The sequence below is a fragment of the Maylandia zebra genome, linkage group LG16 (genome assembly GCF_041146795.1).
Source record: "Maylandia zebra isolate NMK-2024a linkage group LG16, Mzebra_GT3a, whole genome shotgun sequence".
NCBI lineage: Eukaryota > Metazoa > Chordata > Actinopteri > Cichliformes > Cichlidae > Maylandia > Maylandia zebra.
Window position 1 is genome coordinate 14955764 of NC_135182.1, and position 14520 is coordinate 14970283.

General features: G+C 40.8%; 1 protein-coding gene across 1 annotated transcript in view; it reads left to right on the forward strand.

Annotated features, from left to right (window-relative positions):
• The first annotated feature begins 318 nt into the window (after window positions 1–318).
• The window catches only part of il1rapl1a (interleukin 1 receptor accessory protein-like 1a), a 188902-nt gene continuing 174700 nt past the window's right edge, over window positions 319–14520 (forward strand). The window contains exon 1 of the mRNA XM_004551239.5: window positions 319–1066. The gene's annotated coding sequence lies outside the window, so the exon portion shown is untranslated. The remainder of the gene's footprint in view (window positions 1067–14520) is intronic.

Consider the following 14520-nt stretch of genomic DNA (forward strand, 5'->3'; position numbering starts at 1 on the left):
ATTCGACAGGTGTCCGGATAACTCCTTTTAATCGCAGCCGCAAAACAAAGTAATAACAAGATTAAACAGTAGGCTGTTTATAATTCATATTTCCATTTGAACGGACAACATAATACTTTGAACTCGCACTTTATTTCAAGCTCCTCTCCAGCGTGAGGCTGAAGCATGCAGTTTTAAGTCCCTTCTCTCTTCCCTGTTGATCTCTCCTTTTCCGCACCTCCCACCCCCGTATTTCCCTTTCTTAACCCTGTCCACCTTTTCCTCTCTTCCAACAAGTGAAGAGCGGATTTTTTTGCACTTCTTCTTTGGCGCTTTGAATTGAGTTATCGATGTCTGCTGGAATTTCTCTCCCGCGCCATCCCCTCGTCTATTTTGCCGTTCAGTTGCGATGATGGTGCCAGAGTGCAGGTGCAGCATGTGTTGGAGACAGCAGGGACGGTGTGTGGTGCACTAGGACCAGGGAGCGATTCCTCTCGTCGTGTGCATTGCAACTACAGAGGAGCTGTGGAGGAAACCCCCCCATCGGATCTGGCCATTATATCCATACATTTCTTTTCCACATCTCCACCGCGCCGCGGCTGAGTGGGGATCGCACCAATCAGCGAGCCTAGTATGGTCAAGCACCCAGGAGAGGATTAGCAGGCTAACCGAACACTATTTGCGTAAAAGTCAGCTGTCAGATATTTTTTTCGGAGGGGTTAGTCGTTTGACAGCTTAGCCCCAACTCGTTTTGATGTTATGTTTTATTTGCTGTAGTAAAATCGTATTTTTTTCTTCTTCTTCTACCCATCATCCGTTTTATTTCAAGCGCGCAAAGTCACATCTGCGTAGGAGAGCACTTGGCGCACTTCTCCCCCAAAGGACAGAGACAAAAATCTCCATTCTTCTGTTTGGATTTAAACCGGACGATCGGCTGAATGGGTGACCTCGCCGAAACACAGACTATCACGAGCTTGCACACACTATATGGAAACCTGTTTTCTCCATTGACCTGGAGTTGTGATGTCCAAAGCCTTCCTCACTGACTGACAAACGGCATCGTACCATTTTTGGAATCGAGTTGAAGGTAGGCCAATTTTCTTTTTTCTTTTTTTTGGCTTTTCGACATAACACGGTTTTTCTGACCATCTGATAAAGTTCGCAGACCTCATTTTAACCGACTCTTCTAATATTACAACCACAGATTGATCGCCCCTGGTCTGTGGTTCTGTCGGACAGTTGCAGTAGTTAATCTAGAAAAAATACCCGGTGGAGAAAGGCTAATATAAATCAGTTTTATAAAGCTCTGAGTCAGTCAAAAGCTTTTAAGGGGAGAAGTTCAACACATGCTGTGGAAACGATGTAATTGACTTCGAATATAGATTACAAAGGGCTTCAAACATTCAGGAAGCCAAAAGATAAATAATTAAACTAAAGATATGCGTCGCAATGTGAGAGGCAACCTCAGTGCCTGCCTTTTTTGTTTAGTTTTTTCTTTTTTTGGGAATGAGTGTTCCTGTTTTGTGTATTTGGCTCACGATATGTTTGCTCATGAGCTCAATCATGGAGATTCCGGAGAAACCCTCTGCAGTGCAGTCTCATACATCGGGCCGCCGGGCTCACTGGAGCTCACAAAGGAGAGGATTTAGATAAAGGTGTAAACGAAGCAGCAGCTTTTCCTGAAGGCAGTCTACCAGTAAGCCTTATTATATGCACAATCCTGTCTTTATATGGAGGGATATGGGCTGCTGGTTGTACCGAGGCAATGATTTAGCCACAAAAGAGAGCCTCAAAAAAACACAAAACTTATTATGCTCTCTCTCTCTCTCTCTCTCTCTCTCGTGTGTCACGTGCACACCCACACACTCTCAGTGATAGTTTGAAATGACTGTGTATGTGTGAGAGAGAGTGCGTCACTGTACTTAGGCTGTAAAGCTTAAATTGGAGACATATTTGAATGCCAAAGCTCGCGCACATGCTGTCATTATTTTACTGCCCGAGCAAAGCTTATCCGCGTCATTACGCAAATGTAACCGTATTGAAATGACAGCTTAATCGGATTGGGTTCCTTGCCATTTTGACCTACTGTACGAGTTACCCATGAGGGACGAACAGCGCGGCCCATTGGGTGGAAACGTACAAATACCGACGCATGACGCAGGGACATGAGTGATAGATGATGATCCTATTTCTGGAAGTGCGCCTGGATTATAAATGTCTGAACAATTTAAGCGCTAGTGGAAACATCAAGAATCGCCAGTCTTATTTATTGTTTGCCATGCTCTGTGCGTGTGTGTGTGTGTTTTAAACCTCACTACAGGCAGATATGAGGAGAGACTGTGGGTGGTCAGTGGCTCTTGGACTCATTGCAACCGTGTTCTTCAATTGAATACGCACACGCTGGTATTAAGCCCCAAAGTCTTTGTCTAGCTGTCAAACAACCAGTGCTGCCTGGTTCGTCGCCAGGCTGCAGTTTGAGGTGACACCAAGCCGGAGTCATATATCGTTAATCAGAGCAGAATTTTTTGACTTTTGAAGTTTTTCAGATAACCTTTATCTATTGATGTTGGCCGGGACGATATCATCCGTGGGACTGAGGTGAGCCTCATCTCCAATTCACGCTGTTAACGAAAAAAGTCGTGAAACTGAACCGTCTCCGCGTCACGCTGAATTTTCAGTGTAGTTTGTGTGAGCACGGGGCCTTGCTAATAAATTCGTAAAGTCACTTCTGTCTGATGTTTCACGGTGCAGCAGATAAAAATGGCAGGCCGTCGCTCTTGCCAGCAGCACCTCGTCATAGGAGAGATGACAGGAACTGTCCGTGGTGCTGAAACAGACAGCTCCTTTGTTCAACTCTGGGCAGAAATGTTCGGTTGCTGCTGTAGGCTAACTCTCCTCGGCTTGTGTCACATTTTGTGTGCTAAATACTTGGACAGCTAGTGAGTCACACACACATGTTGCATCTATCTATCTATCTATCTATCTATCTATCTATCTATCTATCTATCTATCTATCTATCTATCTATCTATCTATCTATCTATCTATCTATCTATCTATCTATCTATCTATCTATCTATCTATCATAGATTGGGACAGGATCACAGCCTTTGCTTTAAATGGCATCATCGTGTCTGTTGAGTGGTGTTAAAATCCATTAGCTGATCACCATAAAGTGGGGCTTCTCTTGGCCATGTGAACAATTGTTTTTCTTTCTTTTTTTTAAATGAAAATAACAGCTATTGACACCAGAAATAAGCCCAACACTAAAAGCAGGCACAAAGAGCAATTATGCCTCACTATGGTGCTGTAACTGTAAAATGTCAGTTTCAAAGAAATAATCTCTTCTCAGTCTTTTCATGTTTGCAACACATACACACACAAAATATGCTTTCAAATAAAACTTTTATTTTTAAGCCAGTTTTATCAGTTTTTCCAAAAATGAAGTACTTTCTTTATAAGACAGATGATTGTGTTCTTGGGGGAAAAACAGCATTTCTCCTGCTTTATTTTCTTTTTGGATTCCACAGAGCTAAGCACACAAAGTCTCTTACGACACCTTTGGTGCTAAAATGTGTTATAAACACAGTTGTGGCGCTGATATACAGCCCAAGTGGAAATCCGATTATCTCTGGTGGGGATGGGGGTGTTGTGACATCTAGTGTGCACTGAATGATTGACTGTACTGTTTATCTGTGATTACTAATAATATTCACATCAGTGTATCAAAATGTCATTATGTGATAACAATCTTGATAACCCCTACCAAGTTCAAGAAAGACATGCTGATCAGTGCCCAGTGGGACCACAGCAAGCTAATTTGTTTGCGTGTTAATGGTCATCTGGTATGGAGGGAATCGCTAGTACAGACTTCCTGAAGTGGTCTTTCGTTGGTGATGAATGGCGTGTGTGCTTTCCCCTAACGCTGATTGAATTAGGCCACCCTGCAGTTCCATTGCTTTCCCTAGGAGCAAAGGCGATCCTGCAGTGAAGTTTATCAATAAGCGGGTGGATGGAGTGTAAGTGGTAGTGTTGCCGGGGGCAGACAGCCGGTCATGAGGAGGGGGAACACGCTTAGGGAGAGTCCCACTGATCACACGGCAGATTGGGAGCCCTTGGTGCTAGCGTCTGTCGGTCCCTGCCGTAGGGGAAGAATGAGCAGTGGAGCCACACAGAGCTGACCTAGAACCACACACTGGGCCAACTTCAGGTCAGCATCCTGGGTGAAGGCAGCTCAGTTTAGCTCTTTTTCTTTTTCTTTGTGGTTTTCTTTTTTTGGAAGGTTTCTTTATCACAAAATATTCGGTCAATTTACCACAGTTGTGATCAGGTGATGAACATGGTTGATTCAGAACAAAGCGTCTAGCGAGCGCAGCATTTTGATGGCTTTGTTTTGAAGGCTGGTTGCTTTGATGTGGACCCCCATGAGGCCACTGGCAGCTGAGCTCCCACTGTGGCAGATTGATATTTGTAATTTAAGGGAAGCTGTCACACAGCATCCTCCAGATGGAGAGAGCCGCAGAGGCACGCAGTCGATTAAACACGGTTTGTTTAGGAATAATCATTTTGTTGTGGAAGCTGAGGATTCATTTGAGGCATATTGGCTCTAAGGTTCAAAATGCTCAATTATATCCTTACACACACAAAATCACAGCATAATAACACATAGATGTAGCGTACAGAGTGGTGTCAGGGAAGCTTTTAGCTTTTAGCCTGTCTGTTATCTGATGAAATCGTTCAGATCGCCACATCACAGAAGAAAGGACAGGTCAGTGATTTGTGTCCCTGCTGCAGAAAAGGTTGAGTAAAGGTTGCGAGCCAATTCATTAATTCACTCACTGGAGTGTGCGCACATGCACATGCACGCATGTACTTGCATGCTGTTTTAGTCACTGGACTATTGGAATTGATATCTGGGGGAAGGGTCATGTTTTAAAGAGCCATCTTCTTCCTGTCACATTGATTGACAATAAAGGAACAATAAACATCTCAGAGAGAATACTGCTTGATTAACTAGCCTTCAAAGGAACCATACATGGACAATAAATCACGTTTTCATCTCACAAATTAGGACAATGGCATTTAGATGCCGGTTTGAAGACCTTCCAGCTTGAACTCATGACATTCCTGCTCATAGGTCTAACTGGTAATGTCAAATCCCATGAGGAGTTTAAGAGCAGTAATTTATATATTTATGTGATATTATTATAAATGATCCACTGTTATTGTGTATGAAGTGTTTGAAAAAGGAGGGAGAAAATGAGGCTGGGGTTTGAAAATGCTATAAAACATAATGTGATACAATATCACAGATATTGACAGTATTTATGACACATTAGAATATACATTTTTGCCTCTGATATATTTTCATTGTAAAATGCACTCCCAGATCAAATATCAGTAAGATGACAATAGTCAAGATGGCATTAATTCATTTATCATTCATATCGACTTGGGCGTGGTGAAGGATGACGAGGCCAAACTGATGCATCTAGACAATACAGCATGGTATTCAAGTATCTTTAGTTCTATGGCCGAACTGGGCAACTGCAGTGTTGTACTCAGTTTTTAAGAATGCCAAATGTTTTTCTATCAGTCAGTCATTTACGCCCTTTCTTGTAATTATACCATTTTTTTCCAGTTGCTTCAGTTTCTCCCACCATAACAAATGCTGAGCTGGTGCTGCCTCTTTACCCAGGACAATCTTATAAAAGCAAAAAAGGGTAAAGGTTATTTAAAAATGAATAGATTTGATCCATGTTGCATTTTCAGTGCCAGTTCATGAAGATTTTCAGTAGGCATGTATCAAATTTGAGGTTAAAATTGTTAAAAATGCTTTTTATTTACTCCATTTACTTGTTTTGTTTAAGAGGACCATAGCACATTTACCCTTCCTTATTATCATTGCAGTTTAAATATATGTGGTGCTTTTAGTTGGTACTAATCCTTAATGGTAGATAAAGAATGACGGTGCAGCAATTGAGGTATTTTACGAGAACAAAAGAAAAAAATAATAATTTTGTTGATTTTGTTTTTTATAAATAGGAAATGAAGAAAAGTCCTTATCACATTTTTATACAGGTGAATAGTAAAAGTCCTTAGTCGACAGCAAAACAATGATTATACAATCAGATTAGGAAGTTTAGCCACTCCAGCAGTCCTGAAAGTACGGTTGTGTAGGCTGGGAAATATTGTTTGCTTTTATGCAAAAACTCATTTGAACTGTTACCTCCTAATTCTACTACCAGTATGTATTTGCAAGTGAAGATAATCAAATAAAAAACTGAAATTTCATTTAATTGTAGGGGAATTACACCCTTAATCATGGACCTCATTATAAAGTTATTGTGTGTTTTTGAAATTAGTATTCTTTTTTCTTTACTTTCTCTGAAAAAGCAAAATTTAACATTCACATCAGAGAACAGAAAGACAGTAATACAGCTCACTGCAGGATCCTTGACAGTGGATGCTTAAACATCTGTACTGATACCACCTCTCTGATAACCTCTAACATTATCGCTCTCACAGCACTTGGCACAGATCCCACTTCACTGATTCCCTCATCTTTCCTTCATACTGTAACTTTGGTCTGTCTGCCTCAAGTTTCTTTCAGGAACACATTTTTAGAAAACTTAACTTCTTACTTTCACTGTACTTTGAAAGCTGTCAATGTAAACAAAGTTAGGCCTGTCAAGGTTGCTTTCAAGAGCTTGGCTCTTAAATTCAGTCACTCGGAAGCATAAGCTGCCAGCTCTTACAGTATTTAGATTAAAGTGGTGTCGATTTTGTACCTTCAAGTCACTTTGCTCACCAGATAAAAATGCCTTTATGTTTAGACATTTATTGAGAAGACTAATGAAAAATGGCCTGTACTTCTAAATCGACCAGAGAAGGAGATGAACACGGGGTAGAAAAAATGAGGAAGGCAGGTAGTTATTTAAGGAAACGGGGAAAAAAATCTGCATTATCTGGAGGCTTGATGTGCAGAGAGCAGTCACTGAGGGGTGGCGATGTGGGGGTTTGGATATATAAAAGTTAAAGAGAGGTACACAGACTTGCTTTCAATTGCTAAAGAACCATACTCTTTAAGCTCGAAGGCTGGAATGCAAGTTTGAAAGCCGATTAAATATCTACATAAATCAGCCACAAAATTAAAACCACTGGCAGGTGAAGTGATCAGTGATCGTCGTCTCATTACAATGTAGTGCTCTGGTGTTGCCCTTAGCACATGAGTAACACAAAAAAAGAGACCAAGTAGTTCATTTAGCTTACAAACTAAAATCCCGTAGAGCACCTACAAGATACACCTGAAAAAGCCTGATCCATGCAGGCCCCTCCCCGTAATCCACAGGGTCCAAAGGGTTGATCCAGTCCTGCCAATGTTCCAGTGCCAGACCCTACAGGACACCCAGAAAGGTCCAGTCTTCATGCCCTGATGGGTCAGCTGCGTTTTTGTGGCTTGAGACAGCCCTAACTTAGCACAGGTAGATGGTTTTAATTGTGCCTGAAGGTTGGATCTTTCAGGAGGGTTTAACACCAAAAATGAATTATTTAAGACTATTTTCATAAGAAGATTTACAGGGGAGTTTATTTTAGCTCTTAACCCCCAAACATATTATGACTACATCAGTGCACATTTGTTGCCAGATAGAAGTTTAAAGAGTTTTATTATTTCATTTAAAAAGTCTTTATTGTGTTTTGGATTAGGCTTTTTTCTCTCTTCTGATGGGAGCTGGACCATAATGGAGCCAATCAGGATTTCTAACATTTTAATTAAAATGCAATAATTGGAGTGAGATTGTGTTCCAGGACGCTGTCAATCAAATCTGATCAGCTGAATGAAGGCAGATTATCAGAATGTTTAAACTATTATTTAAATGTTAGCTTTAGCTTCAGTTTTTACTTTTATAATCATATATTTGATGGAAATGTTAGGATTTAAGGAAGAAGTCTAAGGGATTTAAGAAAACTGTAAAACTAGTTGTTTCTGTAAAAAGAAGAGGAAGAATTGGGGCTATGCAAATGTTTGAAGGATTTAGACTTTGTTATAGTGGTGCAAAACCTTTTAGGGAAGATGTTATATTGCAATCATTCACCCTTTATTTTTTCTTAACACTCTCTTTGAGCAAAACCAAGGTTTGATTTTAAACCATGAGCACAATCTGGTTTCAGACTTAACCAGCTGTTTGAGTTTCCCTAAACCTAAAAACACTTCATCTCAGAAGCCAAAATAAGACTCGATAGAAGAGATTAGACAACATTCATATGGATCATTTTGCAAAACGACAAATGATCTTTTTCATCATATGATCTAAAAGGACGTGTTGCCCTCTCAGTCTCCATCAATAAAAAAAGAAACTCGGTCTGGACATTGTTAATTATTTCCCTTATGATTATGTCTGTCACGAGAACATGCTTGAATAAATCCTATTCCTGACTTTAAACGTATTAGGTTTCTCTTTTACTGTTTGCACGCTGCCTTTGGCCCTGCCATAAAATACAGAGGGTTGACCACACCGCCTGTAATGGAATCAATCTCTCAGCTGTCACTTTGCATTGGTCCTGGGCAAATCTCACCAGTGTCCCATGGGTGAACATGTAAGATATGCAATGTGAACGCTTCCAACACGTGTGCTCATACAGGGCACATAAATGAAAGGAGTGCAGGGATGTAAAACAGAGAAATGCTCACACAGAGTGGCGCGCACAAGATTAAGCCTGGCAAATTGACTTGTCTTGATGTCTGATGAAATTGTATTTAAAGGTGTAATTTAATCATTTTGCTTTTGTAGAATTTGTGTGGAAAGTGAATCACAGTTGTAGCGCTCCTTAGAGACACGGATGTTGGAAGTCTCAGAGCTGGCAGGTACTTGTAAGAAAGTGGTTCGAATGTTCAAGATCAGATTTGCTCACAACAGTGTAATTGTAAGCTGCGATCTCTCGGTGGACTGGCCCACAAAAAATAGACAGTGGGGGGGGGGGGGGGGGGGGGGGAGAAGGAGTGACTTTATGTCAATTTTCTGCTGCTTGGCTTGTCATCTTGCCTCTCAAATCCACTCTGATGGCCCTAGCTCTGAGCTATAAAGATGGGAAGACAAAAACAGACAAGGTCATGCAAGAATTGGCATGGGGGAGACAGAGAAAGACGCCGAGACAGGAAAAGAGAACTCGAGGTGTTTCTACTGTTTCCTAAAGCTGAAACGCTCTGCCCCGTTGTTTTGTCAGCTGCAATGGTCTGTGTTATGGTGCAATGAGACCCCAGGGAGTGGGGACTGCCATAAATATTGCACTGTTCTGAGCAGCCGTCTCTGATGTGGGCTCACGTTGTGCACCGGATGCTGGCCATTAGTGCTGTTGGTCAGTAATGAGTGGGCACCAGGGTCTTTAAAACAGTCTTCCAGTTGAGTTTACACAGACGCACACACGGGGCAGCAACTTAGCGCAACAAACAGCTTCCTTGTCAGATGATGAGCAAAGATTAAAACTTTGGGATGTAGAGAACTCATAATAAACAAACACAAACAAAGGAAGCTGGGTTGTTTTAGTGAAGAGCCACTAGTGTTTGTTGGAGCTGACATTGCAGTGTGTTTTGTCGAAGGTCAATGACATCTATGTGTCTGTTCATCCTGGATATGCTTGTGTGTGTGTGTCTGCACACACATAGAGACACACACACACACAGGCCGAGTCAGTCCTGTTCTTGGCTCCAGCAGTGATCTGGCACTTCTCCTAGTTCTGCAGCCCCTGCCATGCATCCCTCTCTCCCTCCCTTTCTCCTGCTGCCTCTCCTCCTCCCATCCGTCTTTTCTCCCTCCATCCACACACCAGTGCAGATCAGCCTGCCCGGGCCTTGCAGGGTGTCAAAAAAAAAAAGGAAATAAAAGAAAGAGAGCTGACTGGACTTTCACCCCAGCTCTCCCGGTATGCTTTCTCATTTCTGGCTCAGTTTTTAATGCTTTGCTATCATGTGATGGTAATATGGCAGCATTATGTACCCAAAATACAATATGCCACTCAAAAGATGTTGAACACATGGATTGTGAAGAGCTGTGACTAGTTACAGGCTGGAGCTGCAATCAACAAAGTCCATTCATTATTCCTTGGACAAAACCTAGATAACCCCACAGCAGGGATAGACACATGTACCAACACACATATAAGAATACCCTGTCTTAAATTTCTGTTTCAGTTCACATAAATCATGTAATAAGATTCCATCTGAGATAAGCGGAGTGCTCCCCACAGGGCCCTTTCCCCTCTTGGAGAGAGGCACAGCACTATAGAATGGATACAGCTGTGGTCAGAGAACAATCAATGCTACTAACTCTGTGTGTGTGTGTGTGTGTGTGTGTGTGTGTGTGTGTGTGTGTGTGTGTGTGTGTGTGTGTGGTTGTAACATGGATTTTAAATACTCTTCAGGAATCACTAGAGAGAGCACATACTAGATATTAAATTTTAACGGCAACCTTGAATTTCCAGTAGCCTGAACAGATTTTTTTTTTTAAAAGCCAGATCTAAACATTTCCATGCTTTATTAGATATGTGGATCACTATATCTGAAAACACTGCACCATTTGCATAAAATAATGGTAATTAATCTCTTATTTTCTTGAAAAAAGAAAAGGATGCCGGATGTGTGCATTCAGACAAAGAACAAAAAGTATACAGGAGTGCAATGTCCACTTTGGTTTAGCTGAATATTGTCTAGCATCCAAAACATTGATTTTAGAGTCCCATTGCATCATATAGTGCACTGTGGCCAGGTGGAGACAGTCAGGTGAGTATGTTGGGATTCTATAGACGAGAGAGTGAAGGTCACTGAGATGTGCTTATGGGGCATTGCTCACATAAAACAGCTGGGGTAATACAAGGTAGAGTGATGGTGTGTACAGCAAGAGATAACAATGGGAGCGCATGTTCAATTAAACATATACCATCCATTGATCCATCCCTAGTCAGTGTGATACCTCCTTTGTGTGTGTATTTAGGTCTGGTTGGCTGCAGGTATTTTACTGCAACACCCAGACGGCTGTCATTGGTTCACTTAATGCTGCTGCACATATATCTTTCTCTGTCAAAACTGACAGTACCTCAGGCTCTTTGTAGGCTGTAAAGTCAAGGAAACAAGACAAGTTCAACTGTGACATACTGCCAGTAGTTTTGGTAACTCACACCTTGGTAAGTTCCTTTTTTTGTTTTTGTGGTGTGCAATCTGGTTCCATTTAGACTGAGGAAAGTCAGTTATTTTCATTTTGATAGCTGATATTGTAATAATTGAAAGCGTGAATTCATTCACATCAGTGGAAACATTTCTTTAAAGGTTGTGTTGAGATGAGGAAGCAGCTTATCACTTGAAACCTTCTGAATGGGTGTTCTCCAGTAGACTTTCTTTATGTACAGGCAAGGATGAGCTGACCTGCTGCTCTTTGTGGATTTACACAATACAGATAGACAGTACATTGTTTATGCTGTCTTTATATTAGGCACTATAAAGTTAGTATGAAGGTGGAATTCAGTGAATGAAGCTAAGCAACATCAGCTTAACTTCAAATTCATCCCTGCTATACTTGATGTAATCTAACTCTGACCATGAAACCACAGCCACTGTCCACCGGTCACACACAGTCCTTTACTGTGAATAACCACAGTACTGCAAACTACCCTGTTTATCCTGCACTAACCTGCAGACTTTTTCATGCAATCTTTAAATAGCACAGTTAGTCTACAACAGGTTGTTTTGCAGCAAGTTTCACAACATGAAAAAAATGTCACATGTACAGACCCAATATCTGATTTTAAAGCAAGAGGAATTACATGTAAGCTTTTCCAGTTTATCAAATACCACTGAGCAGTCCTCACCTTTAAATATGACCTCCCTTCTTGGTCTTTGTTTCTCCATTGCGGAGTGAAGTTAAGTCTCGTTTTTTTCTCGTCCTGTGAAATATAGCAGCTGGACCTTTAAGCTAGCAACACACTGCCGTCTGATGTTTTTTGAGCTGATAGAAATGTTGCAAATGACTTACTTAAAAAATGTTACTCACTTTATGTTTGCTCCTCTTCAGTAGGGCTAGCTAAATGCTGAAGTACCGTAACCGTAACTTATGGACAGCTGCAGTCGGTCCGATGTTGTGAATAAAAATAATAATAAATAAGTTGAAACATCGGCCCACTTTAAACCCTGACTTTTAGACAGAGTTTTGTCTCTTTCATCTGTTGTTATGTGTCATCCCCTGGTGATTAAGACATGAACAGGACTGCCTTTCAGGTGTTACTGTTTAGGCTCAAATTGGTTTGACGTTTGAAGGCTCGCAGTGAAGTGAAATAATAACCCTTCAAATGCCCTAAACCAAAAGTAATGAGCCTGTTTTGAAAATATAAGGAATAGAAAGTACAGATATTTTTTTAAAGTGCAGTAAAAGCAAGTAAAAGTTGTCAGAAAAAAATACTCAAGTAAAGTACAGATATCAGTAATGAAGCATCTGTACTTTGTTACTTCCCACGTCAATAAATTGCTGGAACCATTCCTCTGAGATTTTGTGTGGAAAAAACCTCAGTTGATCAACAGTTTCTATTATAATTTTGCTTTGAGTTCCTGCAATGTGACTGATTTTGCATTAATGAGCAGTGTATCTAAAAAAGTGGCCAGTAAGCATATAAATCAAGGCAAGATGCCATTCAGAGAACTATGGAAGCCACAAAAAAAAGGATCGTAACTCGAAATTTTGAGTTATTTTCTCGAAATTTAAACTTTTTTTCTCAAAATTTCGACTTATTAACTCCAAATTTCGACTTATTAACTCCAAATTTTGAGAAAAGTAACTCGAAATTTTGAGTTAGCGCTGCCATTTCAGTAATCTACGTGAATGACGTCATTTCCTTGTTACCTGGAAGCTGAAGCCCTCAGGTACAAATGCTACAGCCAAGCTACCGGTATTACATCCAGTCATGAATGCACAGATTGCTGAGTATTTTCAAAAATGATGAAATCCATGTGTTATTAGCTGAATCACATGGCGTTACTATCAGCAAACGTACTCGCGAAAGTGCCAATTTGTTGCGATCAGGTTTTGACTGCGCGTTACTCTGCGCCATATGCTTCCGGGTAACAAGAAAGTGACCTAATTCAGGTAGATTACTGATTGGCAGAGCTAACTCAAAATTTTGAGTTATTAACTTGAAATTTTGAGAAAAGTAACTCGAAATTTCAGGTTTTGTTTCTCGAAATTTCAAGAAAATAACTCAAAATTTTGAGTTATGGATACTTGTTTTCGATACTTTTTTGTGGCGGAAAAGGGCTTCCATAGAGAACGAACTGGAAACGTTTCAAAATACTTTGACAGATTTAAAACAAAATAAGGTTTCTAGACTAGATATGCACATTTTACTTCAGTTATACTTCAGTTAAAATACTGAACCGTGCACTGGACTATACGGAGATGATGAGATGAAGTGTATGTTTATGCAGCTGTGAAGACCTTGCATACGTACACATAAAAGATGTTCTTCTAATAAAAAGTGTTTGATATTACTTTTAAATAGCAGGATAAACACACGAGCATGCTGGAAAACAACCACGGCTAGATGTTTCTTGAAATGTTTTTCGCAACAGCATGCTTGTTATAATTTATGATGCTCTGATCCAAATACAATTGATTATGCAACTTACAGTTGGATTTTTCATTGGAGGTATCTTTCTTGTCTGTTGTAATTCTTCTCAACCCCCGCTTCCTTATTTCTTCCACTTTCCTCTCCATTTCTTTTAGTTCTCTCTATTCCCAGCCTGTCCTTAGTCAAGCAGAGAATCGATTTTTAAACAGGCAGGACTCTGGGGATCGAGCAGAGAACCATTATTGGCCTCGTTTAGGCTCCATTGCTACTACGATGGCTTCTCCAGACAATAGGAAAGACTGTCATGGATACCAAATCGTAAATGCACATTCCAGGTGAAAACCGCTCAGGCCAGCATTTCCTTTCCTCAAGGAGCTTTGTTTTAAAGGGAAAAAAATAGACATATACAGTCTTTTTAAACGACTGCAATGCCTCTCTACACCCCATGTCACAATCAAAAGCAAGATAGGATGGGAATATAGCAAATGTATAGTCTTTTTTCCCGCGCTGCAAGCTACCTTTTTACCTTTCCAGCGCTGCCTTAGTTTTTGTGGAATTGCAACATATGGTGATGTGTTTCTACTGCAGTGGCTGCTGATTCCTCATCGGGCACGCTGCGCTCCTGTACAGCAGCTGCATGTCTGTCAGGCAGCTGAAGCGTGCAGATCCAATCAAAGTCCTCATTTTCTATCTCGGTTTGAAAGTTTCCCTGAAAGCTTCTGTGGCAAACCTTTTTCATGACAGACGTTTTATCTTGTCACAGTCAAGAGAGCACAGGTGGAATTAACAATCCCTCACTTCCATTAATTGTCCCCATAGTTCATGACAGTGAACCAGCATGCACAAAAGCAGCACCTCGCTTATTTGGAACTGAACCATCATTACTATACATGCCTGGATTGTGTAAGAGTCCCAACTTGCATGTTTTCCTTCA